The 16,439-nt window shown below is 40.4% G+C and overlaps 1 non-coding gene across 1 annotated transcript; it reads right to left on the bottom strand.

Moving 5' to 3' along the window:
* Positions 1 to 4,108: 4,108 nt before the first annotated feature.
* Positions 4,109 to 4,216, bottom strand: LOC128830719 (U6 spliceosomal RNA). The gene has a single exon (XR_008443663.1). It is a non-coding gene; the product is annotated as a U6 spliceosomal RNA (small nuclear RNA).
* Positions 4,217 to 16,439: the final 12,223 nt, after the last annotated feature.

Below are 16,439 nucleotides of genomic sequence, written 5' to 3'. Positions count from 1 at the left end.
AGTTTCAAGGGAACTGCACCTGTATTTCCCCCTCCATGGTCCACTCCAGGAGTGCCCAGCCAAGCCTCAGGCCTCCAGCCATCAGTTGTCTCTGGGTAGGGACCCTTTTCCCATTCCTTTCTGACCGGGGGGGGGGAGGGATTTTAAGGGTTCACAGTTCCCACCAAACACTGTGATATTCCCAGCAATCCAGCCTGCCTCATGGCCAGGGCCTATGCATTGCTTTCTCTTCTACAATACTTGCTTTCACAGTTCTTGGCACTTTACTGACAATTCCCTACTGTCATAGATCATACTCACTACCACAATATAAGTCACAGTTTCAAGGTTAATTGCACCTTTGACCCCACCTCCTGTTTCTCCTGGAGGGCACTCATTTAAAGGTTTCAGTCTTCCTACCCATCACATCTCTTGGGCAAAGTCATGTCTCTTTCTCCAGAACATGGGTTTAGGCTTGCAGTCCCTCTGCACTTTGCGGTGATTTCCCCAGCAGATCTCGCAGAGGTCCAGCAACTGTGGGTAACCTTTCTCTAGGGATTACAACAGTGTGTGCATTATCAACCAGCAAAGCAACTTCATAAAGCAAACTATATATATTCTTAAGACAAAAGCATTGCAGAAAAAACATAAAAAAACAACAAAAGATCCTAAATGCATGCTAAAAGCTTACCAGAGTTCATCCATCAGTTTTTTGAGGAGCCCCAGTAGGCCAAAGTCTTTCCAATTCTTCCACAAGGGTTGCCCCTCCCCTCAATGAAAGGTCTTCTATCCAATGTTTCCTAGTTTCTGGAAAAAACAGCCTGAATCACTAGATGCAAACCGCCTCAGGTGGGAGTACAACTCTGGAGGTGTTTACAGTTTCAGGGATTTATCCTATTTACCGCCACATATATAGTGTTTTAGTTCCTGGAGGAGCTGTGGCAACCTTCCCCTGTGGAGTAGAAACCAATCATCCATAAGACATTCATAAATGTATACAATGGTCCTCAAATCTGTCACACACACCATTCTCCCCTCCCGCACAGCTGGGTTCCCCATTTTGCCAACTAGGCCAGGGGCTCTGTGCATCTTTCCTATCCTCTTCCCTCCAAAATACATTTCTTCCCCCAAGGTTTGAAGGGAAATGTGTTGGCTGGTGTCTTCACTTACTCCATCACCTGGAGCAGGCTTTGAGGAGGCATGATATTAGGAAGAAATGAAGCTTTCTTTCCTCTCCCTCTGGCTGACGCTACTGGCTGGGCATCCACTTCATAGCTCCCAGCAGGGAAAGCAATTATTTCTCTCCTGTCATTCAGGGTGTCAAAATTATATTCAACTTAAAATTACCATCCTTAGAAATTAAGTAGAGTTTGATTCTTTACTATAAAACTTTTGCCTATGGCAAAGTTTAGAATTGTGGAATCATTGCTGGCTTTCCACTGAATAGGCTGGGTCCAGAGCATAATGTCAGTTGTGCCACTTTCATGCGGATGCTATATTGTGACTGGAAAGATGACATCTGGCTGGTAAATTTAATACATTGCAGGATTTAATTGATCTTTCATCATTTGCTATTATATGTGTACAAAAGGGGGATCTTTTAAATTCTCTCTTAATCAATATTTTGTCATACATTAGCTGTTTACTATTTCTTTAATAGTACCAATTAAATAGTGATTTTCAGTTGAAAAGTTTGGGGTGTTTTTTTTTTTAACAAACTAATTAATTGTCACAAAATCCATTTTTTGTCCATTTTACAGTTGGGGAAATAGAAAAAAAGAGGTTAAAATGACTTGCCACAGGCTATAGAGGCAAGATAAGTTCTGTATCTAAATCCATGCTTGGGGCCTGATTCTCAGCTGCTGTAAATTGAAGTTGGTCTCTTGAAAGTTAATAAAGTGATATCAATTTATACCAGCTGTGAATCAGGACCTTTGATTCCTTCCCACTTCCCCCACCCAGCCCTGGAATTTTGATATTAATATATAGATATTTGAACACTTCCTGGCCAATTTGCTTCCATTACAATTTTGCATCTAATGCTACTTTATTCTTTATTCTAGTCTTTTAGAAGCATGATGTCGTGTCTTAATACAATATTTATATAAATTCCTCTAGTTAGGCCCATTTTCAAAAACAGGGTAACTGGATCATGAGATTGTCTCATGAGAGTTTCATGCCATGCCTATATGTGCTCATGGATGATGCAACATTTATGACTAACCCTGCATTATTAAAAGAAATAAGATTCAGAATGATTTGAAAGTTCAAGGTAATGTCCATTTTTTCTCATTTGATTTCTGACTAGATGAGCCATGCATGATGTAGTGCTAAGAAGTATTATTCTGTGCATGAATGATTATTTATACATACACACTTTTTTAGGTGGTGGGGGTGGAAGAAGAGGTATTGATCCCAAATGTTATAGATGCTTCCATTCTATTCTCTTTTCCATAACTCCATTTTCTGAAAACGTTTGAGCTGAATATTTCAGAGCTTAGTATCTGTCTGAATATGAAATGTTTGGGAAGTTTGAACAGGACTTAAGTCATTTTTGAGAATACTGGGAAAAATACATATTCCTCCTCATAAATAATAGAGCCTTGCAATCTTGTTTGAAAAGCTCTGGCACCAGAAGGGTGGCACTAGAAAACTGAAATATGTGATGTGATAGTTGTGGGATAAATTTTCAGAGCCATATAATACATGACATTAATCATGCATTTTTACCACCTTGCCTGCACTCTACTGACTAACCCTTCTCCAGCAGACTTTTTCTAACATACCAGCTTCCAAAAGGACACCTTTTGCTTCTTAAATCAATCTGCCACAAAAATGTTTTCCTCTTTCTTCATATATGGAATTTCATTCCTGATTTACACTAGCCCAAGTTGCAGGATTGACAATATTAAGTACTTTACTAATGATAGTTTTATAGACAGAAATCTGTTTATCTTGAGGGCTACAAACTGGAGATTTATAGCACTAGAAGGAGGAGATTCCTACCTTCCTATTGGCAAAGCTCTTGCTTTGAGTTTTGGAAGGTACCAAGATTGTCTATTAAACTCAAAATTCATAATATCGACTATTATTTATTTTTATAAAAGCTATTTATAGCATCTTTATAGATGTCTGAAATGTATTAGGTCGGATCCTCTGCAGTGGTAAATAGAAGTCAATGGACATAAAGTTTGCACCAGCTTAAGATCTTTCCCATTGATTTTAATTTCCTGCTGTCTCCAGATCTGCATATTTAAACCAGTGACAACTAAAGCACCCAGCTAGACATGCAGAGAGATCAGGGAATAGTCCCAGTACTATTTCTAAAAGCTCTGTACAACATTCTAACAATAATTGTTAAAGTAAAAAGTGGGGTATGCAGAGTACATGGTTGTGTGATTATGAAGATTTTAAGCAGCACTTATTTGGAATGTTCCATCTAACTTAAGATATAAGCTCAAGAGTAAGACTCCGACCACATTACCGATATAAATTGTGAGCGTGCTGAATGTAGGAATGGTTTGATTTGCACACCGTATTATATATTATTAGCAAGGCAATGTGGTCCAAAAGTTATATTACGGTCTGGGAGTCAAGGTCAAGAGACCTGAAGTTCTGTTCCTCATTGACATGTTGTGTGAACTAGCCTGATTCATGTTACCTTTCTGTGCCTCAGTTTCCCCATCTGAAAACAGGTGATAATGATACTCTGCAAAGTACTTTAGATCTATGAATGAAAAGAGCTAAAGATTATTATTAGAAGCTGAAATTATACAGTGACTTTTGGAAGGTAGCTTTTCCTCAAGCTGCAACAGGTCTTGGATTTAACATATTACCTTAATGTTAAAATGTATTCATTATACCCATGAAGGTAACAAACAAGACAATAAATGCACTTTTGTAGATTTCCTAGAATTTATCCATTAAAATAAATTCAATTAGTAAAAGCACATTAATTTCCAATATGTACATTATTTACAGTGGGCATACTCATTATTTTGATAGTTATTTTCACTGATAGCAGGGGCAGGAACCATCTCTTTTTCTGTCATGTAGAGCACTGAACACATTGTTGGTGCCTAAACATTGTGACAACGTCAGATCAGACAGCTGTAAGACAGTGGGTTTTTTTTTTACGGAACGTTTCACAAATTTGCGTGTCATCCTTGCACTGGGGCCATGCTAATCTTCTCTGTATCGTTCCAATTTTAGTATATGTGCTGCCGAAGTGGAAGGCAGGTATGTCAGCCCTAGAAAGGTAGAGGCCCTTTCCCCCATGAGCTGAAAAGAGGTTACCTCAGGTCACCTGAGTCCAAATAAGGGATACCTGAGACCTTTAAACAAACAAACTAACTAACAAACAAACACCCTCTTCTAGTGAGAGAGAGGGAGGAGAAACAACAACCTGCAGCAAACCTAGTAGCAGCAGGGAGAAAAGGCTTTTCCTGGTGGAAGGCTGCTCTCCTCCCTACAGGGGAAGCAACCACGCTAGCAGATATTTTGGGGAATGACTGGCACCCTGCAGCCAGCATAACAAGGAAAACACCCCAGAGAAAGGACAGGGAAAGATATTCCCTTTTTGTGTTATGAATTGGTTTCTTTGGTTTGGCAGAAGAGTACGCTTTGGACCTACCTTGAGGCCCATCTTGTAAATATTGAAAATAAAAATCCACTTGAGGAATAAAAACCCTTCCCCACCACCAAGGGGGGAAATCTGAAGCTGGCAAGGCAAAGGAGGTGCCTTGCTACAATAGTTTATAGATACTAGGAGTATCCAGTATTTCTGGTAGCACTGTTTGAAATGTCCTTTATTCACAGGAATGACAATTACATAGAGTACTTGGCTTAGCATAGGTACCTGGTTTAACAGATAACTTTGTAAAACTGCAAACAAAAAAATCATTGGTTATTTCTTTAGGGACTTCACTTCCCATCAGTAAAGATTTCCCTATGGTGCAAGTTTTTTATTGCACAGAACAGCCATGAAATGAGCATCAGAGAGATTTAATTACAAACAAGTTCCCTGTGTGTGTGTGCACATGCACATGTGAAAATCAAGAGAAAAGGGAGAGAAGATAACTACTTTGGCTGTCATCTCTCTACAGAAACTTAGAACTTGATGGGATCAGCATTATGAAGAATACAGTTAAATAGCATTGTACACCCAAGGGGAAATGCGTCTATTACTTACTACTCAAAACCAAGAATATTAGCACGGATAACAAATTTTAACAAAAACATAGGGAAACCATAGTAATTTCACGGGACTTTCTCCTTAAAAATCAAAATTAGTGAATTTACCAAGCATGGCATCTTCTAATTTTAAATATATAGATATGTACTGAGACTACTAATATGTCACCATCAAGCACAGTGTAAGACTATGACATGCATAGCTACCGTTTCTCTCACCTTATAATATGCGGAGATATACCTATCTCATAGAACCGGAAGGTACCCTGAAAGGTCATAAAGTCCAGCCCCCTGCCTTCACTAGCAGGACCAAATACTGATTTTACCCCAGATCCCTAAGTGGCCCTCTCAAGGATTGACTTCACAACCCTGGGTTTAGCAGGCCAATGCTCAACCCACTGAGCTATGCCTCCTCCCCCGACCTGGTGTAGTTGATTACACCAAAGTGGGAGCAAAACACTATCAAAACATGTAGTAGCATTTTATATCCACTCCACACTGGCAAGGGAAAGGAGAATCAGGCTCAATACGTTTAGATTTATTGGGTAGCTGACTGCATTACAATAGCCTCTATTCCATGTTTATTTGCTATTTCAAGTTCGGACAGTACCGTAGAAATTCTAGGAACACTTTCTCTGACAGACTGAAAAGCTACGTGTTATAAGCTAATTTTAATACCAATCACATGCAAATGATCACACTGTTAGATATCCATCTAGCAAACCTTTAATCTTTTCTAGGAGATACAGTCCCTGAAACTTACAGCAATGGATGAGGAAAATGATTTGGAGAAAATAAGGTCCAAAGAAATAGTTAATGAACCTCATTTTTGAAAGGTTTAGAATGGAGATATATGCCTCTATCAGGTAGCTAGTCTCTTCATCCCCACAAGCTCACTATACCTCTGTCAATATCCCACTAAATCCACTGAACACACTAGGTTCTTCAGTCTCTGCTCTCCTGGCTGCTGTTTTCAACCCTCTTTATGGGGAGAAGGCCAAATTCTGCCATCTGTCAGAGCAGCCCCTAGGCTCTGTTTTCTGTTTCTCCCAAACAGTCTCACTTTTTATTTGAATTTTGCAAGTTATTAGAGTGACAATTTTATGCTTTAAGTGCATATATTGCATTTTATATAACTAGAATTATTCCTTGCCACTAACATACATGAGCTCTTTATTAGATATTAAAATGTACTTATGCTAATTAAATAGGCAAGAAAATGTAATATTTAAACCTCACTTGCTGACAGGGCCGGCTCCAGGCACCAGCCTACCACGCATGTGCTTGGGGCGGCACCTGGAGGGGGGCGGCGCTCACCCGGGGACAGCGGAGCCGCAGCGGGCTCGCCGCCCTCCCCCGGCGCTCCGGCCAGCTGGGGAGAGTGGGGCCACGGCCGGGCTCACTGCCCTCCCCCCGGCGCTCTAGCCAGCTGGGAAGAGCGGGGCCGCCCTCCCCCGGTGCTCCGGCTGGCCGGGGAGAGCGAGGCTGCGGCCGGACTCTCCGCCCTCCTCCCGGCGCTCCGAACGGCCGGGGAGAGCGGGGCCACGGCTGGGCTCGGCGCCCTCCCTTGTTGCACTCCCTGCCAGGGGGCGGCGGGAAGGCTTTTTTGCCTGGGGCGGCAAAAAAGCCAGAGCCGGCCCTGCTTGCTGATCATTTAAATTTAACCCATTCTAACCACATTCCTCTTCCTACTGTTCTGAGCCTGCAGTTTCTACACAGAATCTGTCAAGATTAGGACAAGATCAACCCATGTGTTAAGTACATCCAACACTAATTGATACCACCTCCAATTTTTTTTTTCTTTTAAACATCAGTTGCAAAACTGCTCTTGTACCCACAAATTCTGGCTTTTCTGTTCATAAGTCAAAGTATTGGTGGGCCTCTTTTTTAATGCACAGCTGATACAGATTCTGAGCTCTACATCTGTATGCACATATTGAGTCTGCTCTTCCCAATGCTCTCAATGGAGAATTTCCACTAGGGCCTTTTAAAGATATGCCTTGTTTTAGCTATATTTGGAAATTAAGTGGTGAATGTTTAATATAGCCAGTGCTTGATGCCTTTAAAACTGAAGTAGGCAGGAGGAAAGGGACAAAGAACTGGCCCTCACGGTCAAGATGACTTAATAAATATTGTTGGTATGTCCTTTCTATTGACAAAACATTCAATAATTTCTATTGACCTAAACACTTTTGTTGTGCTTCTCCCCCAAAATCAAAACATTCTTACCAGTTTCAATGAAAGAATCATCGGACTTATTCTGCTTTCAGTTTCACATAAATAAAACAGTACCTCCACTGAAGCCAATGGGGGTATACTGGTCCACAACTGGTACAAGTGAGAGAAGAATCCGTCCCAGGATAGTAAAAGACGATAGGGTTTATATCTAATCTCACACTGATTTCATGCAAGAGAGGAAGAAGTACTATGTGGTCATATAATACAAAATATCATTATGCATGCGCTCAAGGAGGCAAATTAAGGCTGCCCAGGCAACCTTAATGCTGACATTTCCTAACTTTTGAGAGCTTGACTTTCAGCTTTAATAATGTTTGACTCATAAAACAATCCTATATGAAATATATTTTGTTATTAATAGCTTTTAAAAATTTGCCTTTTTGATAGATTTAGGAAAAAGCAAAGCAAATATTTTTGTTTGATGTAGTGTCAGATTTTGCCATGTGTGAAAAGTAATTTTTGTTCAGCAAAACAGTTGTTTGGAAAGGGGAAGCTCATATTCAAGAGGGAAGCTTAGGGTAAATAGGAGGAGAGAGGTAAAAAAGGGAGACAACTGGGATTTTAATTTGAATTTTTTACCACATTGGCAGTGTTCACTGTGCTGAAACTTCAGTGGGGTAAAGAGTTAACTGGGGTCTCATTAAAGAAATCTGAAAAAAGTGCTCAAAAATGTGCTGATTTCTGCTGAAATTATTTCCCCCCATTTTCTTTTTAAGTACTACTTGGCTAAAAATAGTTGTTTTCTCTTGTAGTTGAGTGAGGAGGGAGAAGAGAGCTGGTCTCATCGTGCACATTTCTGTGTCCTATTCCTTCCCTCAGTTATAGGCTCTTAGCTGAACTATCAAACCATGCAATAGTTATCTTAATAGTGCAATTTTATTTTTACTTCCTGTCTATTATACTTATATGCCCCCCATTAGGATAATATCTGAATCCCTCACAATCTTTACTCCATTTATCCTCACAACACCCCTATGAGGTTGAGAAGTATAATTTCAGTATTCCCTGGTATTGTTTGTTACATTTCTTTATGTCCCATTTCTGCAGACATTTATACACATGCTTATTACTCACATTAGTGAAAATCACACACCAACAGAAACAGTTGCTGAATCTTTGAGTGCAAGCTCTTCATAGCAGGATTCCTATAGCCCAAGTAGGGCCTGGATCCTGACAGAGCCTTTGGACACAGACGTAAGTGAGCATGAATAGCTGTACTCACACTGGGAAGAAGTGAACAGAAAGTCATCAAAAACATAGCAGACATGTCTGACAAACTGAGAGAAGCAATTGGCTTTCATGGAGGATGCATTTGTTTTTAAAGATGCTTCTAAAAATGTATTTTTAAGCAGAAAACTTCCCACTGCTCACTGTTGGGGATATTCAACACCTAAGAACATAAGAACGGCCATACAGGTTCAGGCCAAAGGTCCATCCCTAGCTCAATATCCTGTCTTCTAAAAGTGGCCAATGCCAGGTGCCACACAGGGGATGAACAGAACAGGTAATCATCAAGTGATCCAGCCCCTATAACCCATTCCCAGCTTCTGGCAAACAGAAGCTAGGGATACCACCCCTGTCCTACATCTGTGTTAACTGAATTTTGAGCTACCCTTTGCAGTTCACCTTTAGAATGGAATTCCGCTGAAAGTAATGGAACACCAGGAGTTTTACAAGGAACATTTGGTAGCATGGGATGCATATATTTTTTGAAGATGCCTTCTGTGTGTTTAGCCATAGAGGACATAGGAAGAAAGTGTTACAACCCTTAAATTTCAAACCCTCTCCCAGTCTGTCTTGGTTTTTTTTTTTAATCCTCTGTTTCTACCAAGCTACGTGCTCTTTTTAACCAATTTAAAATGTTGATAGTCTTCTCCTGATCACAGAGGGCAAAATTCTGTTGTCAGTTATTCTTCAGTGAGAGCTGTGCATGTGTAGTTTGAGAACAGGTTTTGCCTAGTGGGTAAAGAAACACTTTACACAGTATTCAGCAACATCACCAAACATGAGCCATGTGCAGTGCATGGGAGCTGAAGCTACAGTTCAGTATGGGAGTTGCCTGAATGTATCCTATTCACAGGATTCAGATGCTTTGGATGTCCTAAGTGCTGCTGTTGCCCAGTGCACTCTTGGGGAAAGAACTCACTCTAGTTCGTCATATGCCAAGCTGAGAATAATCATTTTTGGTGCCCAGCAGATTAAATTACTGGTGCTGAAGATCAATAAATGCTAATAGTTTCTCTATGGCACTAGAGGCTTTGAGCAGGAATTGACAGAGATATGGATTTGGAACAAGATCTGGTACTGCCTGACCGAGTTCAAATATTGTAGGAGTGAGATACGAGAGAACTCATACAGAAATAGTGTGTGATTTCATCAGCATTGTCCTCAATAAATATTTCTGCAAGGGAAAAAAAAACAGGAAGAGAAACATGTATGCCTGATGTTGACAAATGTCTGTTTGTGCCTAATAGATTGGAGAAATTGTTCAAGAACTGTTCATTCTTATGGAAAGATTGCCCTGTTTAATGCCGCCAAGGTCAGTTTCAGCTTGGGTAACTGTCTGTGTAAATGCTGTTCACTTAAGTTACAGTAACTTAACTTTTTAAATAAAGCCAGTTACCAGTGTGTGTTATTGGCCACAATGCTACCTTCTGCTGCATGCTGTGTATAGAGTAAAGTGTGGCAGATCAAAAACAGATGGACAGATGGGAGAGGGCATGGGTCTTCTTGTTTCTCGAAGTCATGAAGTCTTCATTGCTCCAATTGTGGAGTCAGGGCTTCTCATCTTTGGGGAGAAAGGACACTTCAAGGTGACGTAGAGGGGTACACCCAAGTAACAACCACTCTCTGCAGCATGCTCCAGTTATTTATCAGACAGAAGATTTCCACATGGCCCTCTGCTCAGTTGTTACAGCTTCCTAAAGCAGTTGTAATTCCCTTTATATGTTTCATGCATTCTGTCCCCTTCAGAGGATGTGTGATGCAGGCATACAGATGAATGTCAGGGGCTAACCATTGCCAGCATGGGTTGTAATGGAATCATGCTGCTAAGTGTGGCGGGAGGGTCATGCAAGTAACTATAAGGGACAAACACCCTCAAGGTATGGCCAGGATCCACATGCTTGTCCTCTGCATTTGTTATGAATCTGTGGCACACCTCAGATTTTCAGGCTGCACCCCTAGTCTTTTGAAAGTTGGGGCAGTGGGGGATGTATAATGTTCTGTAAGTTTAAACTCATTTTCTGCTCTGTTGCATAGCTGTGATTCCATAGAAATTAGTGGGGTTGCAAAGCTGAACTTGGCTGGATTTTTTGATATCCTAGGGCTTGACTTGAAAAACAATATGCATCTCTAATGTTTGCAGATGCTTGTACTCACAGAACCTGTGGCTTACTCTTGAGTCCATCCACTTTCTGGCATTCTCTTCCTGAACTGAGTTATTGCATTCCTATAGGCTAAGGCTAAGTTCTTCAGTCTGATCTGCAGCATGGACCTCATGTAGCTTAACTAAAGTGTTTTGGGCAATTTCCCTGGGAATCCATGTGTTACCAATCACTCCAAATACCACTTTAATTAAGATGGAACTGTTCCTCTTCTGCAATGAAGCTAACAGGCTCCCAAATGAATTGGCTAAAGAACGCACCATTCAATTGGCTTTTTTCAGGTGATAAAGTTATTCCAGTCATTACACAGAATAGCTGACATGCAGAAATCTCGTCATATATAAAGGCACCGGGGGTACAGATGGAACTATGTGATTTCACACACACACTTTTTTATGTACAACTTACAAATGTAATATGTTAATCATGCAATGATACCAATGTAAATAGCATAACTCAAGAACATTATGTGGCTGGGAGGTGCTCTTTAGAGGCCTCAGGTTCTTTTAAAATGTGACTATTGGCTACATATTTCCCACTAATTCAAAGGAAGCTGAACTCATTTACTCAGACTAGCTCCCTGAAATTCGAGAAGTTAAGAAGCAATGAGAAAAATTTAAAAAAGACTATGTGCTGACTAGTGCATAGAAAATAGAGTCATGATTCCATATAATCCCTGCCCCCCTTTCAACAGGTTTCTCCCACACTGTGCAAGGAGGAGTGTTTCTTTCTTTCTCTCACCCAGTTGCATGGCCACATACAACAAGAACATAATCTATCTCTCTGTAAGTAGGGGAAAATATCAGAAGACCTTTGGAACTTGCTGTATCTGGGGACAATGCAAACAATTACAGCAGGTGATCTGATTCTGATTCCATGTAGACTGTAGAATACCACATGACCATGATCTACCATGAAGACCCTTCTGGTGTATACCAATCTAAGTGAGATCAGAATCAGGCTCAGGAATAGTTGTAGTATGTAAACCACTTCATATGAATGAATAGAGGTGTAATGGGTTCGGTCACAGAGACCCCCTTGAGGCTGTCACCTGATGTGCTGGAATTACCTCTGAGCCCATTTCCACTGCCAGCTTGGGACTCCAGACCCCTGCCTTGTTGAGGCAGACATGCTAGTCTGCTGCAACACAGACCCTGGTCTGGTCCATGCCCCCAAAGCTGCAGACTTTAACCAATAGCTGCTCAGCAAGTCACTTATTTCCAGCACCCAGACACCCAGTTTCCAATAGTATCCAAACCCTGAATAAATCAGTTTTACTCTGTATAACGCTTATACAGGGTAAACCCATAAATTATCCACCTTCTATAACACTAATAGAGAGATATGCACAGCTGTTTGCTTCCCCAGGTATTAATCACTTACTCTGGGTTTATTAATAAACAAAAGTGATTACATATAAAAAGTATTATTTAAGTGTTTGCAAGTAATAACAGACAGAACAAAATAAGTTCCCAAGCAAAATAAAACAAAGCAAATTTAAGCCTAATACATTAAGAAACTAAATAAAGGTATATCGCACCCTCAGAGATGTTCCAATAAGCTTCTTTCACAGACTAGACTCCTTTCTAGTCTGGGCCCAATCCTTTCCTCAGTACTGTCCTTGTTAGTTCCAGCTCAGATGGTAACTAGGGGATTTCTCATGACTGGCAGCCCCCATTTTTCTGTTCCACCCCCTTTTATAGCTTTTGCACAAGGCGGGAATCTTTTGTCTCTCTTGGTCCCCACCCCTCCCTCTAAATGGAAAAGCATCAGGTTTAAGATGGATTCCAGTATCAGGTGCCATGATCACATGTCACTGTAAGACCTCATTCTCCATTCTTTCAGGGTTGGCTTGCATGTACCCAGGAAGGTTTGTGAGTAAACAGAGCCATTCAAAACCAATTGTCCTACTTAATGGGAGCCATCAAGATTCCAAGCCACCATTAATGGCCCACACTTTGCATAGTTACAATAGGACTTCAGAAATAATACTTCATATTTCTAGCTTCTGATACAAGAATGATACATTCATACAAATAGGATGAACACACTCAGTAGATTATAAACTTTGTAACGATACCTTAGAAGAGACCTTTTGCATAAAGCATATCTCATTTACATTATAGTTACATTCATTAGCATATTTCCATAAAACCTATGGAGTGCAATGTCACAATCGGTCAATCATTAAAAGAACTAGCCAATAAAAAAGCACTAAGTTGCCTAAACATATTAAGACAATGAGATTGAACAAACAATGTACTGTTTTTTTTTTCATGCTGTATTACTGTTAATATGGGAGATTTACTATATATTGTTTTGAGACAAATTATACAGTTTGGGGGAAGGGTTTTGATCTTTTTCTTTCATCCCTAGTACATAAACATTTTTGCTATTTATGATGCATCATTCCTGTTTGTCAGTTCTCTGTAGAGACTACATACTAGCTTTGTAACACTGACAGGACAGAGACCGGAGCAGAACATATACATTCCCTGAGGTCTTGAGTGGTGCCTTTTGAAAGGAAGGCACCATATACATTTATTATTATTTGTAACATTCAGGTAGTAGCCAGTCTTCAGGATTGTGTAACATTTTATATTTCCTTGACCAACTGACATCCCGGCCTGATTCTCCTCTCACATTGATATAAATCAAGAGTAAATCAGTCGAGGTCAGTAGAGTTAAACTAGCATAAATCAAGTATGAGAAGAAAATAAAGCTCTTTATATATAATATGTTCTGGGGATGGTTTCTGTTCAGGAAGTCAGCCAACGAGTTATATTTAGCAATGGCTAAAGAAATCTCAGAGATTTCATGTCATTTGTTAAACCAGTAGTAAACTAGTCTGGGGAAAAGAAAAATCCTTCTTTTGAGAAATTTCTGAAAGCTGGTGTTAATTTTGCTTCCTTGTTTATGGCAAAAATCCTGTCATCCTTACTCAGTCAAAACTCCCACTGAAGTCAAAGGGAATTTTCACTGAGTAAGGAGGACAGGATTTCACCATTAATACATCAAAAGCAATATTGTGCTACATCTCTTACCACCCGATGTTATTGTAGCAGCGAAGAGATGGGTTGCTGTGCAGAGGTAACAAGAATGATATAGTCCTTTCAGCCAAAATGGGACCAGAAATAAACCAGAGACATTTTAAAATGATAAATTGAAGAGTAAGAAGGAAAGAAATGCATGTTCTATTTAGTTTTGAAGGTATTGGAAGGCTCTGAAAAAAGGAATAGTTGTCCACAAAACATTATGGTGGGTTGGTATTATATTGCTTGTCTTAAAAACCACACCAAAAAGTGATATAGATCCATCAGCAAAAATGAAATGTCCTCATTTAGTCAACACTCTCTAAAGATGGCTAAATTCAGTGCCTTGCATGGTGACACACTCTAAAGATGTTTTTTATCAGGTTTAATGGCACACAATGAGCAAAGCTGAATTGAAAATCAGGGTAGGTGTAAGCTAGTAATTAGAAAGAAAAATATGTCATACTGAGTAGTGGTATTGTTGGGAGGTCACAAACTTAAAATTTGCAATTTACATATGTTGTAGCTAGCACATGAATAATCATGTATATGTTTTCATAAGACAACTATCTGTTGGATGCTGGTGTTTACTGAGAAGGAACAGGACTGAATTATACTACAGGGGAAAATATGATTTCACTTAACAGTTGTAGTCTAAATGATTTAGATTTGAAACAAATAACCAGATGATGAAAGAAGACAAAAGTTCTGTCCTTCAGTCCCTTCTCTTTCCTTTTTACACACTTTCTGTAGGCAAGCTACTCTATGCATATGGCTTTGACTTCCCACCATTATGTGCATGTCTCAAATAGACCTCTCCATTCTTGACCTGTCTTTCCTCTATCCAATCCTGCATGCCTCTTGCTCCAACATCTCCTGATGTCTTGTCATCAATTTAAATGCAACACGGTCAAAATTGAATACTTAGTTATTCCTATCATTTCTTCCTCCTTTTCTTTCCTTCCAAGCACTCTTTCTTCTCCAACCACACCCCCTTCTCTTTTGCTCTTGGAACATCCCAGCATCCTCCCTGTCATTTCCTCTTCTCTGGCTTTCTTGACATCCACAGTGCTCTTGCCCCACCGCAAACAACAAAAAAAACATGTCTGCCAATATCATCTTCCTAGTTCCATCTGACCACATCATCTTCTTTGGCATCCTCATAAGAACATGATGGCCATACTTGATCAGACTAAAGTAAACTGTCTTCCAACAGTGGCCAAGGCCAGGTGTTTCAGAGGGAATGCACAGAGCAGGTAATCAAGTGATCCATCACCTGTGGCTAATTCTCAGCTTCTGACAAAACAGAAGAAAGGGACACCGGCCCTGCCCATCCTGGCTAATAGCCATTGATGGACCTATCCTTCATGAACTTATTTAGTTCTTTTTTGAACCCTGTTATAGTCTTGGCCTTCACAACATCTGTTGGCAAAGAGTTCCACAGGTTGACTGTGTGTTGTGTAAAGAAATACTTCCTTTTGTTTGTTTTAAACCTGCTCCCTATTAATTTCATTTGGTGACTCCTAGTTCTGGTGTTATGAGAAGGAGTAAATAACACTTCCTCATTTACTTTCTCCACACCAGTCATAATTGTATAGACCTCTATCATATCCGACCTTAATCATCTCTTTCAAAAATGAAAAGTCCCAAACTTATTAATCTCTCCTCATATGGAAGCTGTTGCACACCCCTAATATATATTTTTTGCCCTTTTCTGTACCTTTTCTAATTCCAATATATCATTGTTGAGATGGGGCAACCACATCTGCATGCAGTATTCAAGGTGTGGGCATACCATGAATTTATATAGTGGCACTATGACAGGGATCGGCAACTTTTGGCACATGGCCCATCAGAAAAATCTGCTGGCGGGCCAGGACAGTTTGTTTACCTGCAGCATCTGCAGGTTCGGATGATCGCAGCTTCCACTGGCCACGGTTTGCCGTTTCAGGCCAATGGGGGCTGCGGAAAGCGGTGTGGGTAGAGGGATGTGCTGGCCGCCGCTTCCTGCAGCCCCCATTGGCCTGGAACGGTGAACTGCGGCCAGTGGGAGCTGCAATCGGCTGAACCTGCGGACACTGCAGGTAAACAAAATGTTCCAGCCCGCCAGCGGATTTCCCTGATGGGCCGAGTGCCAAATGTTGCCGATCCCTGCACTATGACATTTTCTGTCTTATTATCTATCCCTATCCTAATGATTCCCAACATTCTGTTAGCTTTTTTGACTGCTGTTGCATATTTAGTGGATATTTTCAGAGAACTATCCACAATGACTCCAAGATCTCTTTCTTGAGTGATAACAGATAATTTAGACCCCATCATTTTATATGTATAATTGGGACTTTGTTTTGCAATGTGCATTACTTTACATTTATCAGCATTGAATTTCATCTGCCATTTTGTTGCCTATTCGCCCAGTTTTGTGAGATCCCTTTGTAACTCTTTGCAGTTTGCTTTAGACTTAACTATCTGAGTAGCTTTGTATCATCTGCAAATTTTGCCACCTCACTGTTTACTCCTTTTTGCAGATCATTCATGAACATGTTGAACAGCACAAGACCCAGTACAGATCCCTGGGGGATACCAGTATTTACTTCTCTGCACTCAGAAA

The sequence above is a fragment of the Malaclemys terrapin genome, chromosome 1, assembly GCF_027887155.1.
Source record: "Malaclemys terrapin pileata isolate rMalTer1 chromosome 1, rMalTer1.hap1, whole genome shotgun sequence".
NCBI classification, from domain to species: domain Eukaryota; kingdom Metazoa; phylum Chordata; order Testudines; family Emydidae; genus Malaclemys; species Malaclemys terrapin.
Note: the sequence above shows the minus strand (reverse complement) of the source record. Positions and strands in the feature narration are given on the sequence as shown.